General features: G+C 46.1%; 1 protein-coding gene across 1 annotated transcript in view; it reads right to left on the reverse strand.

The window, feature by feature from the left end:
• Positions 1-25,817, reverse strand: part of CD151 (CD151 molecule (Raph blood group)) — a 152,997-nt gene extending 127,180 nt beyond the window's left edge. The window contains exon 1 of the mRNA XM_030201258.1: positions 25,670-25,817. The gene's annotated coding sequence lies outside the window, so the exon portion shown is untranslated. The remainder of the gene's footprint in view (positions 1-25,669) is intronic.
• Between the last annotated feature and the right edge of the window lie 601 nt (positions 25,818-26,418).

Genomic DNA, 26,418 nt, shown 5'->3' on the forward strand with positions numbered 1-26,418 from the left:
TGAAGAAGAAATGCCTCAGGCAGTTGCAAATGATGGTCCATAGCACCAGATTACACACTAGACATTTAATCACCACACAAAGAAGCAGAACTCATCTGCTAGGTTAAAAATAAAATTATTGGCTAACTAGTATTGCCCAAGATTTGCTTGAGCTACAGCGAGTCTCATCTCGGCCAAAGCCTCAGCAAAGATATCGCCCTGTCCTTGCTCCATGCTAGCTGAAATGTTTGCATTCCATTCCAGTCTTTGGGTGGCCTGTGCTTTAAGCTTTTTGTTTGCACTTGCATGACCCCCACCCCAACCCCTTCCTTTCATTCCATGTTTACACTGGATTCTTTCTCCAGCAGCTTCCCTTCTTTGCACAGGTGATGTTACTTCTCTTCATGTTCCACCAGTTGTTTTTTGCATTTCCTAAATTATGTTCACAGCTCCTCCACTTTTAGGGTCTGGGCTAAAACATTCTTACTTTCTTTTCTTGGTATTAGACCTTATGTGTTTCTGCTCAGATGGGATCCCGGGCTGCCTCACTGGGCTACTGGTCAGTTCTATAAACAGTTATGCACCAATTACATACATATGTCAGTACAATGGCATGCACATGTATATGCAAAATTTCCACCTCCTAAGCATTATTTTGTAAATACATGTGTATCTTACAGGTAGGTGCTTTTAAATCACTTCAATCACACTTATATGAGGTAGGCAAACCCAATTAAGTAGAAGCCTCATCAGCAATTAATTTCACATGTTTTGGGATCTTGCCAGGTACTTGTAACCTGGATTGGTCACTATTGGAAACAGCTTGATTAGGGTTACCATATTTTGTCCCCCAAAAAGGAGGACACATGCCGCACCCCTTTCACTCTCCACACCACCCTTTCACACCCTCGCTCCGCCCCCTGTCACACACCCCGTCACCCCCTCCCTTACTACTGCCCTGGTGGTCTAGTGACCTCTTCGGGGCAGGAAAGAGCCCTGCATGCATCCTTCCTGTTCATGATCTCGGCGCCGATTCAAAATGGCCACAGAGAGTTGAAGTCTCACGAGGCCACTTCAACTCTCGGAGGCTCTTTCCTGCCCTGAAGGTGGGTCACTAGACCACCAGGGCAGTAGTAAAGAGGAGGAGAGGCTAGCAATCTGCCTGTTTGTCCGGATTTCTGGACAAACAGGCCGGCTGGCGGGGCCGCCCACCAGCCTGCCCAGAAATCTGGAGAAATGGGCAGATTGGCAAAACCCGCCCAGTTGCCTGGACATGTCCTCAAAAAGAGGCCATGTATGGGTAAATCCGGACATATGGTAACCCTAAGCTTGATAGACCTTCAGTCTTGTTTCAGTATGGCCACGCTTATGTTCACATAGGAACATGTTCTATGACTTGCCTGTATTGTCATCGGCTTCCATATATACAACTCTTAATTTCAAAACCTTTGCTTGTACGCTATATTTCATATAAATTTTAAAACATCTTTTTAAAGCTCAAACAACTGCCTTTGGACCCACACCAACATGTGCCATGTTTCACCATGATAGGTAAGCCATAGTCGGTTAAGAGCTGAATATTTAACTTAAAAGGCTAAGTGTTAGCCAGCTCCGGAAACCCAGAAATTCAATGCCAGTGCCCGGACATCAGTGGTGGTCCTTCTATCACCTATGGTCCTTATGAGTCAACCAGGAGCTCAGCTTATTATTTCTTGTCTCCAGCACTTTGGAATGGTCTCCCTCCTGCCCACTCCATCTCTGTTCCAAATTGTAATTTTCAAAATTCAAATCCTTATTGAAGGCTTACTATTTTGAGCAAGCCTTTGGACATTCCTTAAGCCCTCCTCTTATAGAAACTGGTGACTCTGCTTGATGTCAATAGTTATAATTTTGGCTTAGGCCAGGCAATCTAGGCTCCTGTGTGATTGCTGGTATGTTTGTTCTCTGTCCTATTTTATTGACATTCTTTCCAACATTGTATGGATTGTATGGTCAGGGCAATAGGTCCTTTACTAAGATACCATACTACTCAGGAACTGCCTCAACTTGTCAACTTGGAGGTGCCCAAGTAGTATGGCATCTTATGGCTGCCATAAGTGCTCACACCTGAATTACAGGCACATATACCCAGATACACTGTAATCAATAAAGGAAAATACATACCTTTATAGAAACAGCTCTCCTATGGGCGCCCACTGTTCTTATATATAACAGAGCAGACGATGGCAGAATAATACCAACCACCCCATTGCATCCTAATGAAGTCCATGGCACCAATGATCTATATCATCATCATAGAAGCACACAAGCTTTTATAGCTATCTCATACTTAATCTAACACTCAGCAGCCCTGCTGCCCCAGGTCATAACATACATAACATAGTAGATGACGGCAGAAAAAGACCTGCATGGTCCATCCAGTCTGCCCAACAAGATAAACTCATATGTGCTACTTTTTGTTTATACCTTACCTTGATTTGTATCTCTTACCACCAAACTTTCTAATATTCTGATCAGCTACTGCTTTTTAACTGTGGCCCGATAATCAGTCCTCACCAATCTGCCCGCACTAACCATGTTGGTTTCTAGGAAGTTAAAACCTGCTCATGAGAACTATATTTTTTATTCTTGTGATGCCTGCTGGTGTGTAAGCACTTCCAGGGGATGTATCAAACGTTTCCAACAAAGTCCCTGAAACACATGGATGAGGACAGACTTAACTCTTTTTAAAAACACTCCACTTAGAAGATCTGTTATGCTTTCAAAAGATGAAAAGGAACCACAGGAGCACACAGCTGCAATCTTTAACAGTTTTATAGATTGTTTGTTTTGGGTTTGTTTGTTTTTTTAAACTCAAGCCTGTGGCCAGATTTGTGCTTTAAATCAATGGCAGTTTGCTTACAGAGTGTCAGAAGAGCTCCAAGGTGCAGACTAAAGAGCTGCACAGGAATGAGGATTGTGGAAATCCCATGTTATGGAAGAAGATGCCATGAAATTCCCACAGGACTCATGAGTGTAGTCAAGATCTCTGGAGACTCCAGAATGAGGCTAGGAATGCACTGAGAAAGGCAACTGGAGCACCAGAATGAGGCTTGGAAGGTATGGAGAGAGGCAGTTGGAGCATTAGAATGAGGCTTGGAATGAGAGGCAGCTGAAACACCAGATTGAGGTAAGGAATACCATACAAAAAAAAACCCCACAGGAGCCTGTTGGGGTTGGGCGGAAACGGAGGACTGCAAACAATAATAATGTCAACTCCCGTAGGTATAGACAGGGATGGGTGAATTTTTTTCCATGCAATTCTGTAGTGCAGACCTGATGGCTCCAGCCTCAGCAAACAGAACATACTTATACTGCAGAGGGATATATTAAATAATTAAAGCCATCCCCCACATGGTACGATTTTTTTTTCCTTTCCTCTACATATGAAAAGGTGGGACTTTGCCCTTGCAAAGCCTGGCCCCAAGGGCTTATAAGGAAATACAGTGCAGGGCCAGGAGTTACACCTTCTTCCACACCTCCTGCCCACACTGCATGGGTGACAGACGAACCCCTCAGTCTGGACTTAATTAGCAAAAGCCACTTTTAACTTCTACTGCCTCCCTACTACTGTGTATTAGAGATTATTAATTTTTCCTGCCTTTTTCTGTTCTCTTTTCCTATCTTAGGAAGCAAGATTGTACTGCTTCTGAAATGTGCAGGGAGAGAATGAGTACTAGGCAAATGCTAGCGTTACCTTAGTAAACGGAGCCCTTAGTGACTTGCCCAAGGTCACAAGGGCTGCAGTGGGAATCAAATCTATGTCACTAGGATCAAAGCCCACTGCACTAACCATTAGGCTACTCCTCCACTCACTCAGATTCTCTTATATCTAGTAAGGAGGATAGTGATGTATCATCAGAATTTGTATACGATTCTGCTAAAATTAAGATTTTACAGAAGATTCAAAATTTGGGAGTGATAATAGACTCTGCTTTGAATTTAAAACGGCATGTACAAAAAGCGATTAAATATGTGTATTAAGACGACTTAAAACTCTTCTGAAACAAAATAATTTTAGAAAAGTAATTCAGAGTATTGTTACCCCACATTTTGACTACTGTAATGGTCTAATGATTGGTCTAAGACGACTCACTTGCAAGCCTTGCAAGTTGCACAAAATACAGTTGTAAGGGTGTTGGAAGGAAAATCTAGCTTGAACACATTACTCCAGTTTTAAGACAGCTACATTGGTTACCAATTGCACAAAGAATTAAATTAAAAATTTTATGTCTGATGTTCAAGGTTTTGCATAAACTAGTGCCCCTTGCACTGACACTGGAATTACATTTGCACCAGCCTAAACAATCACTACAATCTGATGAACAATGCTTGTTTATCACATGATTAAATTGAAGGAATATAGAAATAGAATCTTCTATATTGCGGAACAAAATCTCACAATGAATCAGAGAACTAAAATCATGACAGATTTTAAGAGAGAAATTAAGACATTACTATTTGTTGAAGCATATGGGCGATTCTATCTTGTTGAGTATGAAAAACAGCCACACGAGATGTATTACTTGTAGTGATATTTGAATAGTAGATATCAGAAAGCTGCGTATGTGTATAATCTGTATACAATATATAATTTGTGTAATGTGACTTTTTATGCATGTAAATTGTAATCTGCCTAGGATAGTACCGAATATACATTTTTTAATAAATCAAATAAAGTAGTTCCAGTTACAAAGCATACAGTATGTCTTGTATGATCACTCCTGGAGGAAGCAAAAATGAAAACTACAGAATACTTTGGCACAAGTCCAAAAGTACAACATATCTCTCAGCAAAGAGCAAAAACACATCTACAAGGCTAAGTTGGTGATGAAAATAATAATTTTTTGCATCTTAAAACAGCACTCATGTTCACCAAACTTAGCGATACAATGCAACCAGACCGCCGTGCACCGCCCCACCCCCACTCACGCTTGCCGTTAACCCCTTACCTTTCTGCGTCTGCCTCCAAGGGAGGGACCGGGCCCAGCGCCGGCAAGCCTCTTTCTGCCTGCTCCCACAGTCTGTCCTCTCCTACTCCTGACCTCATGTGCAACTTTCTTTAAATTAGTCACCTTACTTTCTAACTCATACTCTCTTACCTATCTATATGTTACATCTTTGCTTTAACCCTTCACTATCAATTAAATGTTCTATTACGTATTATGTTTACACTATAAGTAGTATACTATGCCATACTTTGTATTGTTATTTGAATATTTTTACTGCTGTAATTGCCTATTGCTCATGTTTGATCTGTTCTTACTATACACCTCCTTGAGTGAATTCCTTCAAAAAGGCGGTAAATAAATCCTAATAAATAAATAAATGACCCTATCCCTTTAAGCATTTTCTCTCACTGCCAACATTGCTTTTGCTAAGAAGATCAGTTCTGATGTCACAGATTTAAATTCTACAGCAGCCCCAAGTACTTTTCCCCTATAAACCTTTCAGTGATCAATTCAGTGGCCCACAAACTCAAGCTGTTTCACTTGCTTCTTTTCCTACTTGATACAAGTCTTGATTTTGTCTCTAGACAAGATTATAGAGTCAAATAACTCTAGGGTCCTTTTACTAAAGTGCGCTGAAAAATGGCTGGCAGTAGTGTAGGCGCGGGTTTTGGGAGTGTGCCGATCCATTTTTTGGCGTGCCTGTAAAAAAAAAAAAAAAGGACTTTTTACAAATTTTTGCCTAAAATGGAGGTGCGGCAAAATCAAATTGCCGCGTGTCCATTTTGGGTCTGAGACCTTACCGCCAGCCATTGACCTAGTGGTTAAGACTCACGCGGTAAATGGGTGGTAATTACCTACGCACGTCAAAAGCCACTTGGCGCGCATCTGATAATAAAAATTATTTTTGGGACGCACCAAAAATGAAATTACTGCAAGAGCCCATGGGTAGCTGGGCGGGTAACTCCATTTTGGCGCATGTTGGGCACGCATAGACAATTATGCGGCTTAGTAAAAGGGCTCCTCTGCCTCCTCTGATGCAAGTCCTATTTCATGCTGGCCGTTATCTAAGCAAGAGATAAAAGGTAAATTATGTATCATACCTGATAATTTTCTTTCCATTAATCATAGCTGATCAATCCATAGACTGGTGGGTTGTGTCCAATCTACCAGCAGGTGGAGATAGAGAGCAAACTTTTGCCTCCCTATATGTGGTCATGTGCTGCCGGAAACTCCTCAGTATGTCGATATCAAAGCTCCATCCGCAGGACTCAGCACTTAGAGAATTACACCCACAAAGGGACACTCTGCCCAGCTCACCACCGCCCGAAAACGGGGGAGGGGAATTACCCAGCTCATCCCCACACGAGTGGGGGAGGGGAATCCGTCCAGCTCATCCCGCGGAGCGGGGGAGGGACACCACCCCGCCGATGCGGGGGGATCTGGCTTATCCTGCAACCGCAACCGCGGGAGGAGCTGACTGACCCTAACACCGCTGAAGCGGGAGGGGTACAAAGCTGCCCTACAGCCGCACGAAGCGGGAGGGAGTGCCGGCAGAATTTAAATCTCAATCCAGCCCCGTAAAACGGAGGGGGAGAGGAATGCAGCAGCTCACTGTAACACAAACTCGTCTCAACTCTTGAAGAATCCAAGTGAAAAAAGAACTTGAACACGAAGTCCTCCTGAAGTAACTGAAGACTAAACTTGAACCTAAAATTCAACCAGAATATAAACAGTACAGATATCTGGGAGGGGCTATGGATTGATCAGCTATGATTAATGGAAAGAAAATTATCAGGTATGATACATAATTTTTACCTTCCATATCATCATGCTGATCAATCCATAGACTGGTGGGATGTACCGAAGCAGTACTCACCCAGGCGGGACATACAGTGGTGGAAATAAGTATTTGATCCCTTGCTGATTTTGTAAGTTTGCCCACTGACAAAGACATGAGCAGCCCATAATTGAAGGGTAGGTTATTGGTAACAGTGAGAGATAGCACATCACAAATTAAATCCGGAAAATCACATTGTGGAAAGTATATGAATTTATTTGCATTCTGCAGAGGGAAATAAGTATTTGATCCCCCACCAACCAGTAAGAGATCTGGCCCCTACAGACCAGGTAGATGCTCCAAATCAACTCGTTACCTGCATGACAGACAGCTGTCGGCAATGGTCACCTGTATGAAAGACACTGTCCACAGACTCAGTGAATCAGTCAGACTCTAACCTCTACAAAATGGCCAAGAGCAAGGAGCTGTCTAAGGATGTCAGGGACAAGATCATACACCTGCACAAGGCTGGAATGGGCTACAAAACCATCAGTAAGACGCTGGGCGAGAAGGAGACAACTGTTGGTGCCATAGTAAGAAAATGGAAGAAGTACAAAATGACTGTCAATCGACAAAGATCTGGGGCTCCACGCAAAATCTCACCTCATGGGGTATCCTTGATCATGAGGAAGGTTAGAAATCAGCCTACAACTACAAGGGGGGAACTTGTCAATGATCTCAAGGCAGCTGGGACCACTGTCACCACGAAAACCATTGGTAACACATTACGACATAACGGATTGCAATCCTGCAGTGCCCGCAAGGTCCCCCTGCTCCGGAAGGCACATGTGACGGCTCGTCTGAAGTTTGCCAGTGAACACCTGGATGATGCCGAGAGTGATTGGGAGAAGGTGCTGTGGTCAGATGAGACAAAAATTGAGCTCTTTGGCATGAACTCAACTCGCCGTGTTGAGGAAGAGAAATGCTGCCTATGACCCAAAGAACACCGTCCCCACTGTCAAGCATGGAGGTGGAAATGTTATGTTTTGGGGGTGTTTCTCTGCTAAGGGCACAGGACTACTTCACCGCATCAATGGGAGAATGGATGGGGCCATGTACCGTACAATTCTGAGTGACAACCTCCTTCCCTCCGCCAGGGCCTTAAAAATGGGTCGTGGCTGGGTCTTCCAGCACGACAATGACCCAAAACATACAGCCAAGGCAACAAAGGAGTGGCTCAGGAAGAAGCACATTAGGGTCATGGAGTGGCCTAGCCAGTCACCAGACCTTAATCCCATTGAAAACTTATGGAGGGAGCTGAAGCTGCGAGTTGCCAAGCGACAGCCCAGACTCTTAATGATTTAGAGATGATCTGCAAAGAGGAGTGGACCAAAATTCCTCCTGACATGTGTGCAAACCTCATCATCAACTACAGAAGACGTCTGACCGCTGTGCTTGCCAACAAGGGTTTTGCCACCAAGTATTAGGTCTTGTTTGCCAGAGGGATTAAATACTTATTTCCCTCTGCAGAATGCAAATAAATTCATATACTTTCCACAATGTGATTTTCCGGATTTAATTTGTGATGTGCTATCTCTCACTGTTACCAATAACCTACCCTTCAATTATGGGCTGCTCATGTCTTTGTCAGTGGGCAAACTTACAAAATCAGCAAGGGATCAAATACTTATTTCCACCACTGTAGAAATCCCTGACCGCAACACTGAAGCTCCAAACCGGGCCTCCGCCCGAGCAGCCACAGTCAAGCGGTAATGCCTGGAAAAGGTATGGGTCGAAGCCCAAGTTGCCGCCTTGCAAATCTCTTCCAAGGAGACGGACCCGGCCTCTGCCATCGAGGCCGCCTGAGCTCTAGTGGAGTGAGCCTTCAGCTGGATAGGCGGCACCTTCCCCGCGGCCACATAAGCCGCTGCAATGGCTTCCTTGACCCATCTTGCCACTGTAGGCTTAGCAGCCTGCAGACCCTTACGAGGACCTGCAAACAGGACAAACAGATGATCCGATTTCCGGAAATCATTGGTCACTTCCAAGTATCTGATGATGACACGTCTCACATCCAGACATTTTGAGAGCAGAGTATTCCCTCGGGTAGTCCTCCCTCCGAAAGGAAGGGAGACAGAGCTGCTGATTCACATGGAAGCGAGAAACAATCTTGGGCAGGAAGGAAGGCACTGTGCGAATAGTCACTCCTGCCTCAGTGAACTGCAGGAAAAGGCTCTCGACATGAGAGTGCCTGGAGCTCGGAAACCTCTTCTGGCTGAAGTGATAGCCACCAAAAAGACTGCTTTCAACGTCAGGTCTTTCAGAGATGCCCTCGACAAGGGTTCAAAAGGCGGCTTCTGCAATGCTCTTAGCACCAGGTTGAGATTCCACGCAGGCACCACTGAGTGCAGAGGAGGGCGCAGGTGATTAACTCCCTTGAGAAAGCGCACCACATCTGGCTGCGAAGCCAGGGAAACACCCTTCAGGCGACCCCTGAAGCAAGCCAGAGCCGCTACCTGGACTTTAAGGGAACTGAGCGACAGGCCTTTCTCCAGACCTTCTTGCAGGAACGCCAACACTGAAGAAATTGGAGCAGTGAAGGGAGAAGAAAGTGAGCCTGCTTCACACCATGCTGCAAAAATACGCCAAACCCTGGCGTAAGCAGTAGAAGTAGAGCGCTTCCTCGCTCTCAGCATAGTGGCGATGACCTTGTCTGAGAAGCCCTTCTTTCTCAGACGCTGCCGCTCAATAGCCAGGCCGTAAGACCAAAGGGGGAGGGATCCTCCATCACCACGGGACCCTGATGTAACAGGCCCTGCTCCACTGGCAGCCGCAGAGGATCGTCGACTGAGAGCCTGATCAAGTCCGCATACCAGGGACGTCTGGGCCAATCCGGACCCACCAGGATTATCCAGCTTGGATGCTTTGCCACCCGGTCTAGCACCCTGCCCAACATGGGCCAGGGCGGGAACACATAGAGAAGCTCTTGTGTCGGCCACTGTTGGAGAAGAGCATCTACTCCCAGGGATCGAGGGTCCCGTCCTCTGCTGAAAAAGCGCGGCACTTGGCAATTGGCCGATAACGCCATCAGATCTAGGCTCGGCTGGCCCCAGCGCTTCGTGATGTCCAAGAACGCCTGAGCAGATAGCTGCCACTCTCCGGGCTCCAAGGTATGGCGACTGAGAAAGTCCGCCTTGACATTCATGACTCCGGCAATGTGGGCCGCTGACAGCTGTTCCAGGTTCGCTTCCGCCCACTGGCATAGATTCATAGCCTCCTTGGCTAGAGGGGCGCTCTTGGTACCTCCCTGGCTGTTGACATAGGCCACAGCCGTGGCATTGTCCGACAGGACCCGTACCGGCTTCAATACCAGTACCGGGATGAACTCCAAAAGCGCCAACCGAATGGCTCTGAGTTCCAGGAGGTTGATAGACCACTTTGCCTCTGCAGGAGACCAGAGCCCCTGCGCTGTCCTTCCCAAGCAGTGGGCTCCCCAGCCCGACAAAGAGGCGTCCGTCGTGACGACAATCCACTCCGGGGTCACCAGAGGCATTCCCCGCAGACAACTTGTCTGTCTGCATCCACCAGCTCAGCGCCTTGCGCACTGCTGGGTCCAAGGGAAGGCGCACAGCATAATCCTCCGACATCGGAGTCCAGCGCTGCAGCAAAGAGCGTTGTAGTGGTCTCATATGAGCCCTGGCCCAGGGCACTACTTCCATCGTGGCCGTCATAGAGCCCAACAACTGCACATAGTCCCAAGCCCGAAGAGGAGAGGCTACTAGGAACTGGTCCACCTGAGCCTGAAGTTTGACAATCCGATTGTCTGGCAGGAACACTCTGCCCACTTGGGTGTCGAATCGAACTCCCAGATACTCCAGGGACTGAGTCGGGCGCAGCTGGCTCTTCTCCCAGTTGATGATCCATCCCAGGGAGCTCAAAAGAGCAACTACCCGGTCCACAGCTTTGCCGCACTCTGCATAAGAGGGGGCTCGGATCAACCAGTCGTCCAGATAAGGATGGACTTTTACTCCTTCCTTTCGCAGGAAGGCCGCGATGACCACCATTACTTTGGAAAAGGTCCGCGGAGCAGTAGCCAACCCGAACGGGAGGGCTCTGAACTGGAAGTGTCGTCCCAGGACTGCAAAACGCAGAAAGCGTTGATGAGGAGGCCAGATGGGAATATGCAGGTACGCTTCCTTGATGTCCAAGGAAGCCAAGAACTCTCCTGCCTTCACTGCCGCTATAACAGAGCGGAGAGTCTCCATGTGAAAGTGCCGCACTTTCAAGGCCCGATTGACCCCTTTGAGGTCGAGGATAGGCCGGACAGAACCTCCTTTCTTTGGTACCACAAAGTAAATGGAAGTAACGCCCCTTGCCAAGCTGACTTTCTGGCACCGGAACGACCGCACCCAGGCGGATCAGATTGTCCAAGGTCTGCTGCACTGCCACAGCTTTGACCGGAGACTTGCAGGGAGAGAGTACAAACCCGTCTCTTAAGGGTCGGCAGAACTCTAGCTTGTAGCCGTCTCTGATGACTTCCAGCACCCAAGCGTCTGAAGTTATTGTGGTCCACTCGCCCAGAAACGAGGACAGCCGTCCTCCAATCTGCACTGGGGCGTGGACCAAGGGGCCCCGTCATTGGGTACGAGACCCTGGGGGAGGACCGGAGGGAGCACCTCCGGGACGGCGGTCTCTGCGAAAGGAATGCTGCTTGGGGGAGAAATTCCTCTTAAAGGAAGAGGGGGCAGAGGAGGCCGACCTGCCCGGGCGGTACCGACGGGCTTCCTGAAACCGTCCTCTGGAGGTACCGGGACGAGTACTAGCCCGAGCCCTGACCTCTGGTAACTTCTTGCCCTTAGACGTGCCGAGATCGGTCACGATTTTTGTCCAGCTCGACCCCAAAGAGCAGCTTGCCTTTAAAAGGCAATCTAGCCAGGCGGGATTTAGAGGTGTGGTCAGCAGACCAATGCTTCAGCCAAAGCCACCGCCGCGCAGAGATTGTCTGAGCCATGCCTTTAGCTGAGGCCCTCAAGACATCATACAGCAAGTCTGCCAAATAGGCTAAGCCCGATTCCAGGGCCGGCCAATCAGCCCTCAAGGAATGATCCAAGGGGGAAGCCCGCTGCACCATAGTCAGGCACGCCCTGGCCACATAGGAGCCGCAAACTGAGGCCTGCAAACTTAAGCAGCCGCCTCAAAGGACGACCTTAAGGCCGCCTCCAATCTTCTGTCTTGGGCGTCCTTTAGGGCCGTGCCACCTTCCACCGGCAACGCCGTTTTCTTAGTCACCGCAGTGATTAAAGAATCCACGGTAGGCCACAGATAGGCCTCACGTTCACTTTCAGGCAAAGGATAGAGGCGGGACATAGCCCTAGCCACTTTAAGGCTCGCTTCCGGGACATCCCATTGAGCCGAAATTAAGGTGTGCATGGCATCATGCACGTGGAAGGTTCTAGGCGGGCGCTTCGTCCCCAGCATAATGCAGAGCCAATAGGGGCTGAGGGAGAGACGTCCTCCGGAGAGGAAATCTTCAAAATGCCCATGGCCTGCACTAACAGGTTGGGCAAATCCTCTGAGCTAAAAAGCCGCGCTGCAGAGGGGTCATCCGCTCCAACCGAGCGGGGATCCGTCTCCTCCAAGGAATCCGCAAAGGACCATTGGGAGAACTCAGATACGCTGCCCTCATCTACATCGGAGGAGACAAAGTCCTCCAAGGCCTGGGAATCAACCCGAGGGCGTTTACCTCCGGGGACCTCAACCTCTTTACCAGACGAGGGAGCAGGGGCAGCGTTTTGCATAAGGAAGGCCTGATGCAGCAGCAAAACAAACTCGGGGGAGAAACCCCCCAGACTGTGCACTTCCGCAGCCTGGGCTACAGCCCTAGACGCACCCTCAACCGGCGCTCGCAAGAGCGGGGGAGAGACATGCTGCGCATCCAAGATGGCGTCCGGCGCGACACTCCGCGAAGGAGCCGCGCGGGAAGAACGGCGCTTAACTTTAGCCGCTTTTGTGCCGTCGCCCAAATTAAGGGCGTTCATGGCATTAATGTCTCCTACCTCAAGGGCGGCCCAAGAAGAAGCCGTCCGAGCCGCGTGGCCGGCCAAGATGGCGGAGGCGAGCAGCGGGGGATGGGCATTTATGGCGGGAAAAACCGCCACGCCGGAGGAAGGACCAGGACACTCATCGGTCACGAAACTGTCACCCAACAAGGGCGAATCAGGCTTTAAGACCCCCGCATCCCCTCTAGAAGCGCCCAAGCGATCCGGGGAACGACTCTTTGCGCCCTCGCCCTCCGACGCCATATGCCACGTGGAGATCAATCGGGGAACCCCCTGCCCGCTATAAAAAGGTAAAAATTACCTGCTTTCCGCTCCGAGCTGTAACGACCTGGTGTCCCAGTGAGTAGCTGCAATAAACGTTTAAATAAACGTCGAAATAAACGCCTTTAAGGACGTTCAAAAATTTTTTTTTTTTTTTTTTTTTTTTTTTTTTTAACGGAGCCAGCGGGAGGGGGGAGAAAAGGAGGGACCTGGCGCCACCAGGTTTGCACTTGCTCAAGAAGAGCCCTCAACCCCAGGCACTCAACAAAACCTAAAAATTAGGCTTGGAGGCCTAGCCAGAGCTGCTGCTGTGTGTGACCACCACCTGCTGAGATAGAGAACATACTGAGGAGTTTCCGGCAGCACATGACCACATATAGGGAGGCAAAAGTTTGCTCTCTATCTCCACCTGCTGGTAGATGGACACAACCCACCAGTCTATGGATTGATCAGCATGATGATATGGAACTGCTGTTCTTCTATGCTAGTTTTTAACTAGGGATAGATCCATGTGCTTTCTGGAAATAAGTCAGGATTCGCCCTCTACTTGAAAAAAAAAATGGGATCAGGATCCAGATTCTCCTTCAAATTTTCATCCACTATCCAAAGCAAAATTATAGACTTTGTAAGTAAGATCTATGTTCTCCATCTGAAACAGTCATGGTTTCAGGGAAGGACACAGGACTGATATGGGGCTTAACAGCAACAGTTAACGAGATCCAAATGCCCCTGGATGAAAGAAGGAAAGTTATGTTCATCCTGTCGGACATGCCTGCTACTTTTGATCTCACTGATCATCCTCTCTCTTTAGGCAGATTGAAAGAGATCAGTGTCAAGAGTACTGTGTCATGCAGTTGTTCTGGAGTCAATATTTTGTTTTATAACAGATGATATTTATAAACCACAACCAATAGCTCTGGGCGGTTTAGAATAAAAGAATAAATCATTTCAGAACAAAGATAAAAAAGGAAAGAAAAATTTAAAATTAATAAAAACTTGTGGCATAATCAGGCTTTTAATGATTTTCTGAAACTCTTGATATCAACCTCTGATCTTAAATTCTAGGGTCAGGATTTCCAGAAGCAGAGCACCTGCCACCAAAACCTGCTTCCAAAGATTTTCCTAAACCTTGAAGCAGAAAGAATATGGATGTTGTTAACATAAAAGTGAGTCGAGAAGAACACGTCTGAAGTTATATTCCTTGATTAGGGGATTTCTGCAAGGACCCACCCCTGCTCCAATACTCTGTTTTCTTAGCTCATCTAGCTAACAAGCCCATTTATGCCTGCAGACAATATTCAGCTTGTCTATTTGTGACCCTTATGAGCCACCAGTTTTTCACACCCTCAGTATCTGAATCTCTGTCTCTTGGCTAGTCACTCAAACTGAAAATGAACTCTGCCAAAATGGAGGCCATATGGTTTTCTCGTGAGATATGAAAGGCTCTATTTACACCTGTTATTTCTGGCACTCCAATTACTATCAAAGAGCTGGGTATGTTTTGAATAGTCAACTCACAATGGGTTTCCAAATCTCTTAACTAAAAATATTTTATTCCATTTATACTTAATTTACTCCCTATAAACAACAATCTTCGACAAAGCATCCTCTGCACACCCTCGGCTTGACTATTGTCACTCCCAGAATGATCCTTGCTAACACACTAGGAGTTAGGAAACACTATATAGCTCAACTAAAACATCTGCAACTTTTCCAGAACATTATTATGAAGTTGACTGCCAGTACAAGAAAATTAGATCATATTTCTTCATTTAAAAAAGCAGAACTGGCTACCAGTTACAGCTAGAATGAAGTACAAAGTTCTCAGGATGTATCATCATGCTCTTACATATGGGGCTCCACCTTATCTGATGAAATTACTCATGCCACACTCTCTATCATTTATTGACTCCGTCTTCCCAAGGAAGGCTTTTAACCGTTCCCTTACCCTTAGTTGAGATGAGGTGATAAGGCACACTGACGTTTTTTAGTAATTGCCCATACTATTAACTCTGTTTCCCCGAATAAGGGGCCTAACTCATCCTAAATTTAGAGCAGCCCTTGAAACCTTGCTGTTCACCTCAGTGTTTGGTGAGTATTATGGCATTCCTGCTGGATTAGTGATTTGCTCCTGGGTTCTTTTTCCCTCTTCCACTGTATTTGGCTTCATCTTGTTTTAACTCACTCCTTACACGCCTTTACATTTCTTATATTCGTAAGAAAACTGTGTATTCCTCCTGTTACTTGTGATTGCTTTGAGTTCACTAGTTGCTCTGCATCTTGTTGCCCTATCCTGTGGGCCTCATTGCCATTATACCTTCATATTTAGCCTTCCTTTAAAAAAAAAAAAAAAATTGGAGGATGACTCAAGGCAGCATTTGGTTGAGCTGGGATGGGGGGATGCTATAGGTGGTTGGAAGAGGTGATCATTCTTCTCTGGTGTAAAAGGAAAGGGAATGGGACTTGATATACCGCCTTTCTGTGTTGGGTTTTTTTTTTTTGCAACTACATTCAAAGTGGTTTACATAGTATATACAGGTACTTATTTGTACCTGGAGAAGTGGAGGGTTAAGTGACTTGCCCAGAATCACAAGTAGCTGCAGTGGGAATTGAACCCAGTTCCCCAGGATCAAAGTCCGCTGCACTAACCACTAGGACTATTTCCATAAATGGTGCCAAAAAAATGGCATTGAAAAGGTAGCACCAGGTGCCATTTATAGAACAGCACTTAGCACCAGGAACAGTTACTATTTTTAAGCGCAGCCATTTACACCAACAAAATCCCGGTGTGAATTCCTGCGCCTACATTCGGTGTAGATCTCCTTTATTCTATAAAAATGTGCATAAATTAAAAAGGTATGCTCCTGATCCACCCATGACCCTTCCATGGCCGCACCCCCTTTTGGATTTGCACGTAAAATGTATGCGCAGATCCGGCCATGTACATTTGAATGCCAATTAGCACCAAAAAATTGATTGTTAAGGCCCAATTCAGTGCTAATTGGCTCATTCAATTAAATTGCATGCACAAATTGGATACATGCCCAAATTTGAGTGTACAATTTTTAGCACCATTTACAGAATTTGGGGGATAGTGTCCTATGTCCTGCTTTCATGACTGCACAATGTTTTCTCTTCGTGTAAGCTCATAGGCCTCTTGTCTTTTTATTTTTATTGGTTTTCTCCACGGATTCTTTGTAACTTGATTTAGTCATTAATGTTGTGATGAGCTGTAACCAGTCTATTCCACTGCAGATTGCTTCTTCCCTAATGCCTCTTTAGAAATGTATACAGTGTTTTATGTCTCGCAGGGGTCTGCCCTCTCCTCTAGTTTTCTGTGTACAGTTAATTTGATTTTCATATGTTAACACTGATGACGAATAACCATTCCTTCAGCCCATCCCAGTGTCCAGGAGGGCTCCGTTCTCAGGAGACTCCTTTTCCCAACATTAACGTTCCATCATGGCCAGGAAATGTTTCTGTCCCTGTTATCAGACCAGTGTAGGAAACGCAGACACACAATGTCACTTCCCATTTTGTTATCCTGCCAAACCACTATTTGTGGTCCCTTCCCGTGCATTTTAGAACTATAAAACCTTAAAATAAATAAATAAGGAATCTGAAGTTCTTATTTAAAATGACAGCATTGCTATAAAAAAGGAAGGTATCCAGAGCTTTCACCAAAGCTCCACATATACATTCCACAAGGCAGATTAAAGCACACTGTGAGCTCTTTTCTTACTCATTAGCAGGAAAATGCAATGCCCTACCACAACATTTACTGTTACAACAGACTGCAAGAAAAGCACTGTACTGCACCCAAAGATTTGTGCAGGTGGCGAGAGATGCTCATATACAGAGGTGAAGGTACCCAATCATGGAACATCCATACCAAATGACAAATTGGCAACCGCTACCAAACAGATCCCAAAAGAAATACATCTGAGTCACACAAACGAAATGCTACTGCTGGTAGAATTAAAAAAAACAAAAAAAAAACACAGGTAAAATAGCCCCCACCCCCCCACCCCCCAGCAGGAGAGGAGCTGTGATGAACTTGGGCATGGACCCACTGCTGTAGGAAACAAAACAGGCTAAGCCTTCCCAATATGTAGGCTGGCCAAAAGGAGCAGTAGCTGGATCATGCAGCACTGACAGTTAAGGTCGAGAATGAGGCAGGCAGTGCCAGGCACTAAGATGGTGACTGTGGCAGCAAGTTGTTTGCTTTCTATAACTACTAAATCCTGCCTCCAAGTGGCTTAGTGTGCTGGTCAGGATGTAGGAAAACAGAGAATGAAAAGGAGTGTTATCTTGGTATGGGGGGGGGGAGGGGGGAGAGAGAGACAGGGGCCCTACAGGGAGAGGTTTTTTTTTTTTTACATTTGTACCCTGCGCTTTCCCACTCATGGCAGGCTCGACTTGCCCAGATTGTGAGAGGAGGGGGGGGGGGGGGGGGGGGTACAAAGACAATGTAGGAAATTCTGCAAGTCAGAGTTCCCTGGCAGGGGTAATAGAGGAAAGATGTGGCCTAGGGCTACTTCAGCTCCCCAAACAAATGAGTCACCCGTTGCATTCATTAACATAAAAGTATTGATCAAGTGCATATCCAATATTAACCTCACTTAAGAATGAAGCTTGTACCTCTCATAAGTTCCAAAGAAACCTATATAAATACTGGCATCTTTGGCTGGGAGAGAACTGTGTGCTCTGGCAATGATTTATACCTGGCTATATGACAGAATGGTTAGAACACTGAACTGCAAATTAGGGTTCAAATTATTATAGTTATGATAGTCAGTTGTCTTGCATTATATTTGTAGGGCAGCTGGTAATCTGGCAATATGGATGGATGCCTGCCTAGATTCTCAGTGCTTCTATGTTAACCTGCAGCCTGACCTCAGCGGTAGGCAAACAGAGCACTACTTAACACTTGGCCTCTCCATAAAGAGGGAGAAGCTAAGAATAGGATTACCATACGTCCAGGTTTCCCCGTACATGTCCTCCTTTTCAGGGGCTGTCGGGCGTTTTTTTAGAGCCTGCCCATTTGTCCAGTTTGTGGCAGGAGACTGGCTGCGCTGCACTCTGATTCTCCAAGTCCTTCCCGCTGACTGGCTGAGTCGTCTCCCCCGAGCCTCAGGGTGCCCTCCCCGAAACTGGGTCAACGCGCCCTGGTGGTCTAGTGGCCTCACTGGGGCAGAAAAGAACCCCACTTTTCTGCCTACTGCCGCTGCTTCAAATTGGCTGCCGAGCCTTCAAGAGGTGGCCTTCCACAGAAGTCTTGCGAGGCTGCTGCTTGAAGTTTTGGCAGCCATTTTGAAGTTTTGGTAGCAAGCACATCAGTGGCAACAGGCAGGAAAGAGCGGGGTTCTTTCCTGCCCCGAACAGACCACTAGACCACCAGGGTACATTAAGTTAGGTTCAGGGAGGCACCCTGACTCAGGGCTGGAGGGGAGGTGGATGGATGGAGTAACATGGAGGGAGGGGGGCTGGAAAAAAAGATTGGCAAGGGTGATGGAGACATGCATATGGAGGGGGGAGGTAAAAGGGAGAAATGCAGCACATAGACAGAAGGGGATGGAGAGGAAGAGGAGGGAACATGCTGCTTATGGAAGTTTGCTTTTTTGGAAATGTACATCTTCTAATTTTGTATTTAGCTGCTCCTCACTACCTCTCTACCCTCATCTCCCCCTACGTTCCTGCCCGTAACCTCCGCTCACATGACAAATCCCTCCTCTCAGTACCCTTCTCCACCACTGCCAACTCCAGGCTCCGCCCATTTTACCTTGCCTCACCCTATACCTGGAACAATCTTCCTGAACCCCTACGCCAAGCCCCCTCCCTATCCATCTTCAAATCCTTGCTTAAAGCTCACCTCTTCAATGCTGCTTTTGGAACCTAACCATTCGAACATAGACTGCCCCAATCTGCCTGACCTATCAGATTGACTGTACATTTGTCTCTTAGATTGTAAGCTCCTTGAGCAGGGACTGTCCTTCCATGTTAAATTGTACAGCGCGGCGTAACCCTAGTAGCGCTTTAGAAATGTTAAGTAGTAGTAGTAGTAGTAATAAAGAGAATGCATTTCTGTTACTTTTATCAGTATTTTTCACTGCTTATAGAATCTGGCTTTATTTTTTATTTATTTTTTTTTTGGGGGGGGGGGGGGGGGATTTTATTTTTGTGCGTCCTCTATTTTGTCTCCATAAATATGGTAACCCTAGCTAGGGGTGTACTATTTTAATCAGAGGGAGAGAGCTACGTCAGAAGCAAACTCCCCCCCTCCCCAAGTATAAATACTAGGTCATATCTAGCTAAGCTGTTTTTAGTTTCTATCTTCCTACCACTGACCCTAAGCTTTAGGGAAAAGCCATCAAGCCTAAACCTTAGCCTTATACATCCTAGAAAGTCTACAGACTGTATGTTGTGCTACCCAAGCTGGTTATATAAACATCAAGGAGTAAGTAATCCAGGAGCACATAGAAGACAGCAACTGCTTATATAAGTGTCCAATTGGTTGCATGAGGGAACAGGGAACCCTCCGCAGCCCTTCTGAGATACTGAGGAGAGACTGGGCTATGTGTATTTCTTTCAGTGAGGTACCCTTGATTTCATCCCAGCTACAGTATTCCCGAGAAACAAAACATCCCAGTGGATTCTACATTAATCTAAAACAGAGCCTCACAGTCCCCAAGTCTCTCAGCAGCTATAACTAAGTGAATCTTGAAAAGTACTATCTGCCTCTGCTACCCACAGTAGTAAACGTTTGCTCAAAGGAAGAGAGTTGGACTTTCTCTGAGATGAAGAGTAAGAGTGTTTAACCTAAGACACATTGTTAATGTTATATTTGCCATTTTTAAAAAATTGTACTTATAAATTTATTTATGCACATTTATACCCCACCTTTTTCCACATGTATGCAGACTCAAAGTGGCTTACAATGTACTGATAAGGCTATCGCCAGACCAGTTGTTATACAATTACAATTACATGAAATAGGATAGAAGAACAGAGTAAGAGGAAAAAGGGAAAGGGTAAGAGAGACTAAAAAAAGGTGTATGGGCATGTTATTAGGAAGGACTGTAGGTAATATGTGGAATTTCTGAAGTTGGCTTTCCGAGATAGGCTGGACTCAGGTAGATTCCAGATGCTGAGATGATTTAGAGTGGCGTGAACAGCTATGGGCAAGGCAATCCATGATGGGGAGCGGTTGTAATACCCTTCCAGACCAGGAGAAATAAGCATGGCACAATTAGAACTGTTTGAGGCAGGAAGAGATGTGAAGCGGCCGGACTGTTGCAAATGGTGTTGAAATCTGCTTCTAACCGTCCACACCAGCTCCCAAGACGATTGATGAAGCAGGAAGCGGCCTGGAGTGTGAAGAGGGAACCGTCACAGATGGAGCAGAAGACTGTCCAAGCGATTGGTTTCTCATTCGAACCAGATTAGTAGTTTCTCCAGATGGCTGCCATATCAGTTGTCCCACACCACTGTGTATACTGTTCGATAAGGGAACTAGCTGCTTTCCAGTCAGAGAGCTGGCCAAGCTGCGTAGTTTGCAGTCATCCTGACTAAGTTGATGCAGTTTTGTTTTCCCAGACAAAGAAAATAGGTCAGGATTACAGATTTTTCTGAACAGTAGTGGAGTAGGCCCTGTCAAAGCTTCCTGCTCCATACCGGATTGCTCTCGGGCTGCTTTCCACTTCACCAACGGGGCTCTGCACTCCTCCTTCTCCGGAGCAGGCAGCTGCTCTCCCTGGTACCTGCCTTTCCTCATCACTGTCTGTGGCTGCCCTTAGGCAGGGAACGACGAGCGGGAAAAGAACCGGCTGCTGGCACAGGCAAGCAGCGCGGAGCATATCTCTCGGGCGCTGGAGAGAGGAGTGGGGAAAGGCACGGCGAGCTGGCGGCTTCCCAATAAACCTGCCAAAATAAAATGCATTATCCCAGCGGGCAGAAGCGAGCGAAGTCGGCGGCGGATGGATGATGACGCAATGCCCTCCAGTCTTCTTTTTTGGCCAGCCCGGCTGGCGCTGCATGGGTCAGGCCGCAGTTGGTCGGTCCGTAGAAATGTTGGTAATGGGCCGATCCGACTAGCCAGACAACAGCGCAACAGGTTCCCCACGGCACCCCGGACCAAGACTGGCAAAGGTCCAGCGATGTTGAGCCGAACCACGGCCAAATGCCGGTGGATTTCCCGAGGGCCCCCGGAGCCGACTATCTTACATCTTAAATAGTAAATCTGATTGTTAAGCAACTGATGTTTTTGGTGGCCCTTTACTAAGTGAAAGCATCTCTGCACAAATACAGGGAGTCCCTATAACCAGCCCCTTCAAATGACACAATGATTTACAATTTAAAACTAATTACTACTCTAACAGATGAAACCAATGTGTCCTCTTTGTACATTCATATGCTGCCCAACCTGGCACGCTTGAAAATATAAGCAAGATCAAATAAAAATGCTAACAATAAAGAATGACAATGTGGATAGAGTAGCTCATAGGTTTGCTTGCTTTGTTTTGGGTGAACGGGGATTATGGCTACGTGGAGGACAGGGAAAGGGAGAGAAACCTCATGGGCTTCAGCTGTCATGCCGTCTCTTGTTCTCAACCTAACCTCCTTGGTCAGCTCTCTCCTACTTGCTCCCTTCTGGCTCCCTGCACTGCTGCTCTTCTTCAATTTTCTGGGTTGCCGGTAGTGAGGTAAGCAGCTGTCTTCAGCAGCCCTGGAAGCTCTCCCTCTGTTGCAGCATCCCACTTATGCATGACAGGAAATTGTAGCAGAGGAAAGCTTCCAGGCTGTTGAAGGCAGTGTGCTTACCTCCATCACGCTGCCGGTGGCCTGGAAAATTGAAGGAGGTGCAGGGAGCAGGAGGACAGCTAGTAATGCCCAAAACACAGGCACTTTACTGGCCACCAGGGTTGGGGAAGCCCTGCGCCTGGAATGGGGGTGCCTTGGCCCCCAAGGCCCCCCCCCCCCCCATAGCTATGCCACTGTCTTCTACAGAGGGTTCAATGCACAAAAACTCTAAGAAAAATATGTGTACATTCTGGCTGAATGAGACAAAAGTTTGTCCAAACCAAAGGTACAAAGGGATCAAATGACCATAATGACTGGGGGTTGCCAAATTTAAAAAATAATCAGATTCCCAAAATATCTACATCTACTCTTAGGTACAGTACTGCAGTATTATGACATTACAGAGTGCTTTCCATGGAAAGTTATGGTCTAAGAATAAAGGCCACCCCTTCCACATCTCATCAGTGTATCCTGCATGTGTAATAAAGTGCTCAGGACTCACTAAGGGGTCCATTTACTAAGCTGCTGCAAAATGTGACCTTAGTGCATCGTTATGTAGCTTTTTCCTACATGCTAAGGCCATTTTTACCGCACTTGCAAAAATGGCCTTTTTGTATTTCTGAATTAACGCACTAATGTTCCCATTATTGTGGGGTCATTACAAATATTTTTTTCCATACGAGTACTTATCACCGCCCATTTTCTCAACAATAGGGGCTCACATGGTATTCCTGTGCTAATTAGTTAGCATGTGGTAATGTAGATGTGCTGATTAGCACAGGAACCCCACTCTCTCCCTCTCTGATATGCCACCTCTCAAAAAAAAAATGAACAGTAGTTTTTAGCGCACACTAATTTGGCAGTTACTGCAGGATGCATAAGCGAGTCCCACAGTACACCATTTTAAGCTTTGTTAGGTGCACATTTGCTCCTAATGCAGCTTAGTAAAAGGGCACTTAAGTCATGCATCAGGGAAATTACCACTGCATAGCATTAGCATGTCAAATACACCATGTAAAGTAATCTGGGACAAAGATTTTCACCTGAAGATCATCATTTCATATTTATTTTATTCAATATTTACCCTGTCCTTCTGGAAGTGCCCAGCACAGGTTACAAAAAAAAAAAAAAACATACGCAATCAAATAAACAAATACAATTAAATAAGCAACCATAAAAATCATAAAAAACAAATTAATAAAAGCACTTCACAGGAAATTAAAGCTCAAGCCTATCCTGTTTACAGTTCATCCAATGCTGATACCTAATGGAGGCCTAGATAAAATAAGTAGATAACCCTACTCACTACCCAGATAGCAGGGGACCACATCACTTTTGGAGTTGATGTTACCATTAGTTGAACTAGGGCATCACCTAAGGCACCAATGTTTGAGGGGAGGGACTGGATATTGAGGACCAATCACTGATTCTTATGGCAGCTTTTCAACCCCTACAAGTCCCTGTACTCCCTACTGCTCTGCAAGTCTTAAGCTCCCAGCACCACAAAGACACTTTCAGTACAAGGGCAGGACTTCCTGTTGCTTATCTCATAGCATTTGTAGTCTATGATTATTTGACCTCAAAAAAAGCATCAACATGAAACCCTGCCGACCATTCTGACACCATTTGCAGTGCTGGTAATTTAACAGACTTTCAGAGCAGCAGGAAGCAGAGAAACTGACTCCAGCTGCTGGTCTTGCCAGGGCAAGTGGCTGCAAAGCAACCACAGTGAATCACCGTCCAGTGCCTCCCAACACTAGCATTCTAAATAGGGATTAGGCAGAAGTAGGGACTAAGCACTTTGGGGATGGGGTATGAGTGAGATTATGTTAGGAGGGGTGAGAGAGAGGTGGGGATTCAGCAGAAAGATAGGAAGCTATAGAGCGAGTAAGATAAGGGAAGGGCCTGTGTTTTTGAAGGGAATGGCAAAGGTGGAAATAGATGGAAGAGAAAGGGGAAATGTGAGGCTAGGTAGGGGATAAGAGAAAAAAAAAGTTTGGAGGCAAGGGAGGGAATGAGTGACAGGGAAGAACTGGGGCCAGTGATAAGATGAGAGGGTATAGAGACAATGGATGGCAAAGCTCACCTCTTCAATGCTTAAAGCTCACCTCTTCAATGCTTCATTCGGAACCTAACCTTTCGAACATATAGGTTGCCCTAATCTGTCTGACCTATCTGATTAACTGTACATTTGTCTTTTTAGATTGTAAGCTCTTCGAGCAGGGACTGTCCTTCCATGTTAAATTGTACAGCGCTGCGTAACCCTAGTAGCGCTTTAGAAATGTTAAGTAGTAGTAGTAGTAAGAGTGGGGCAAAGGAAGAACTTGGAAAAACTGGGAATGAGAGAACTGTAGTGGTGAAAGATGGAAAACAGGTGTATTTGAGCAGTCTAACAAAGGGAGAGAAAAGCACTATTTCCTGATTCCCCTGAGCGTCACAGTGTGACCTCTTGTTCTAGACAAAGAATACTTTCTTCAGAAAAATATTTAGTTCTTGTATCCAATTTATACCATTGAAACAGTTTAATGTCTCCATCATATCCCCTGTGTCTCTCCTCTACAGCCCTTACGTCTCAATTTATAAAGCTGCTGGTACAGATTTTCTCCCATTTTGGTGGCCTTTATTTGGACTGCTGCGCTGCCAACTTCTCTACATCCTTTTGACGATATGGCCTCTAGAACTGGACACTAATCTAGGTGAAATCTCACCAACCAGCTGTATAGAAGCATTATTACCGACTTTTCCCCCTGGTAGTTATGCTTTCCCCTCTGCACCGCAGAATACCCATAAGCACAGTTCACTTGCCTTGAGGCCAGACACACCGGGACCATGAGGCCTCCCCTCCAGTTCAGTGCACATCAGTATCTCAACCCATAGCATACAGTGTATTGCTCACAGCCTGGATTTCTGCATCCCTAATGTATGACTAAAAATATTTTCCCATTGAATCTTAACTGCTAAGTGCTCGACTGCTCCTCCAGGCATTCACCTGCTCCCTCAGGGGTGTTCGCTCTGTTGTGGAGCTTAGTGCAACAACACTCACAAACATCCTGAGGAAAACCAGCCCCAGCCAGGTGCAATCCCTGGGGAATTCCAGTAATCCATAGTCTGGAAAGTTTCCAATCCAGTCCACCACCTTGGGGCCCACTCTCAGATTGCTTCAATTTATCTATGAGCTTCCTATACTGAACGGTGTCAATCAATAGCTCTGCCGAAATCCTCCTTTTTGTCTGCTTTGGTTACATGGAGGGTTAAGGGAGCAATTAAAGAATCTGAGTTTAGAACAGATTCTACTGGAAAGTTAAGTTTCCAAAAGATGCACTTCTGGTATTTTTCATTTTAATACTGTGCCTCACTTTGATGTGAAATTGGAAAGATTTAAAGTGTGTAACGTTAAACTCAAACTAGAAAGAAAAAAAAGGCAACACATTAAAAACAAATCTCAGTTTGCATCCAGGACCCTGTGGAGATTAGGGGCTACAAACGGAATCCTGAAAAGAGAGAAAAAAAAAGTCAGAGGAGGAGAGTCTTGGAACTGGCGCTGTCCTTCTCCATTACTCAGCTCTGAACAAACCTGGTCCTGCAGCACGAAAGCAAACACGCTCAGTACAAAAAAAAAAAAAAGCAGCCCCGAGGGCAGCCCTGCCAGCTCACAGTCCCTGCATTCACATTCACTCCTCAGACACAGCTTTCGCTTTTGTCTTGTGCTTCCGATGCTTTTCGCCCAGGGACGCTGCCAGCATTTCTCTCTGTCTTTGGCCATTAAATCCAGAATTGCAATGCGACTATCCCATTCCTCTTACCTTTCGCTGCAAGGCCACGTCCTTTTATACCGTGATTGGCGAACAAGCCCAGTCTTTTAATCCTCCACACAAACTTGTAAAGGTTACAAAGGAAAGCGCTGTACTGTGCTGCAACTGCAAGCAGGCTAGACTTCTAAAACTAGCACAACCCAAACCCCTCCCCGTCCCGGCCGGGCTCTTTAAACATTTAACTCTTTAAAACAAATTGTCATCCCTCTCTGTAATAACACAGAGCCTCTGGTGGCCACGCAGGGGAACTGCAGCACTGAAGTGAAACAGACAGAGAGGGCTGTGCTCCAAAAAGGCAGGAAAGAAAAGGGTTCAACGAAATGTATTGTATTGTAAGCCACATTGAGCCTGCAAAGAGGTGGGACATTGTGGGATACAAATGCAATAAATAAAAATAAAAATATCTCTTTATTATTCTGTACCCCCCAAAGCAGGAAAGGGTTCAATTAAATATTCTCTCTACTATTCTGTACACCCACAAGCAGGGTTAGAATATCTCTTTGCTCTGTGATCTGCTTTGAATCACAAGTTAAAAGCATAATAGAAATTACAGAATAGAATAGGAAAGTGTTCGATTAAATATCCCAGATTTTTGGCAGCTTGATAAGGGAATAGGCTTGAAAATGCTCTCTTAAGGCGGGATCCCTTGTAGGATGAAACAGATAATGTAAGAGAGTTTCTTGTGCCATAACCTGAATTCAGAACTGAAATTAGAGGAAACATGCATGATGGAGCAAAAT

This window comes from Microcaecilia unicolor, chromosome 4 (assembly GCF_901765095.1).
Source record: "Microcaecilia unicolor chromosome 4, aMicUni1.1, whole genome shotgun sequence".
NCBI lineage: Eukaryota > Metazoa > Chordata > Amphibia > Gymnophiona > Siphonopidae > Microcaecilia > Microcaecilia unicolor.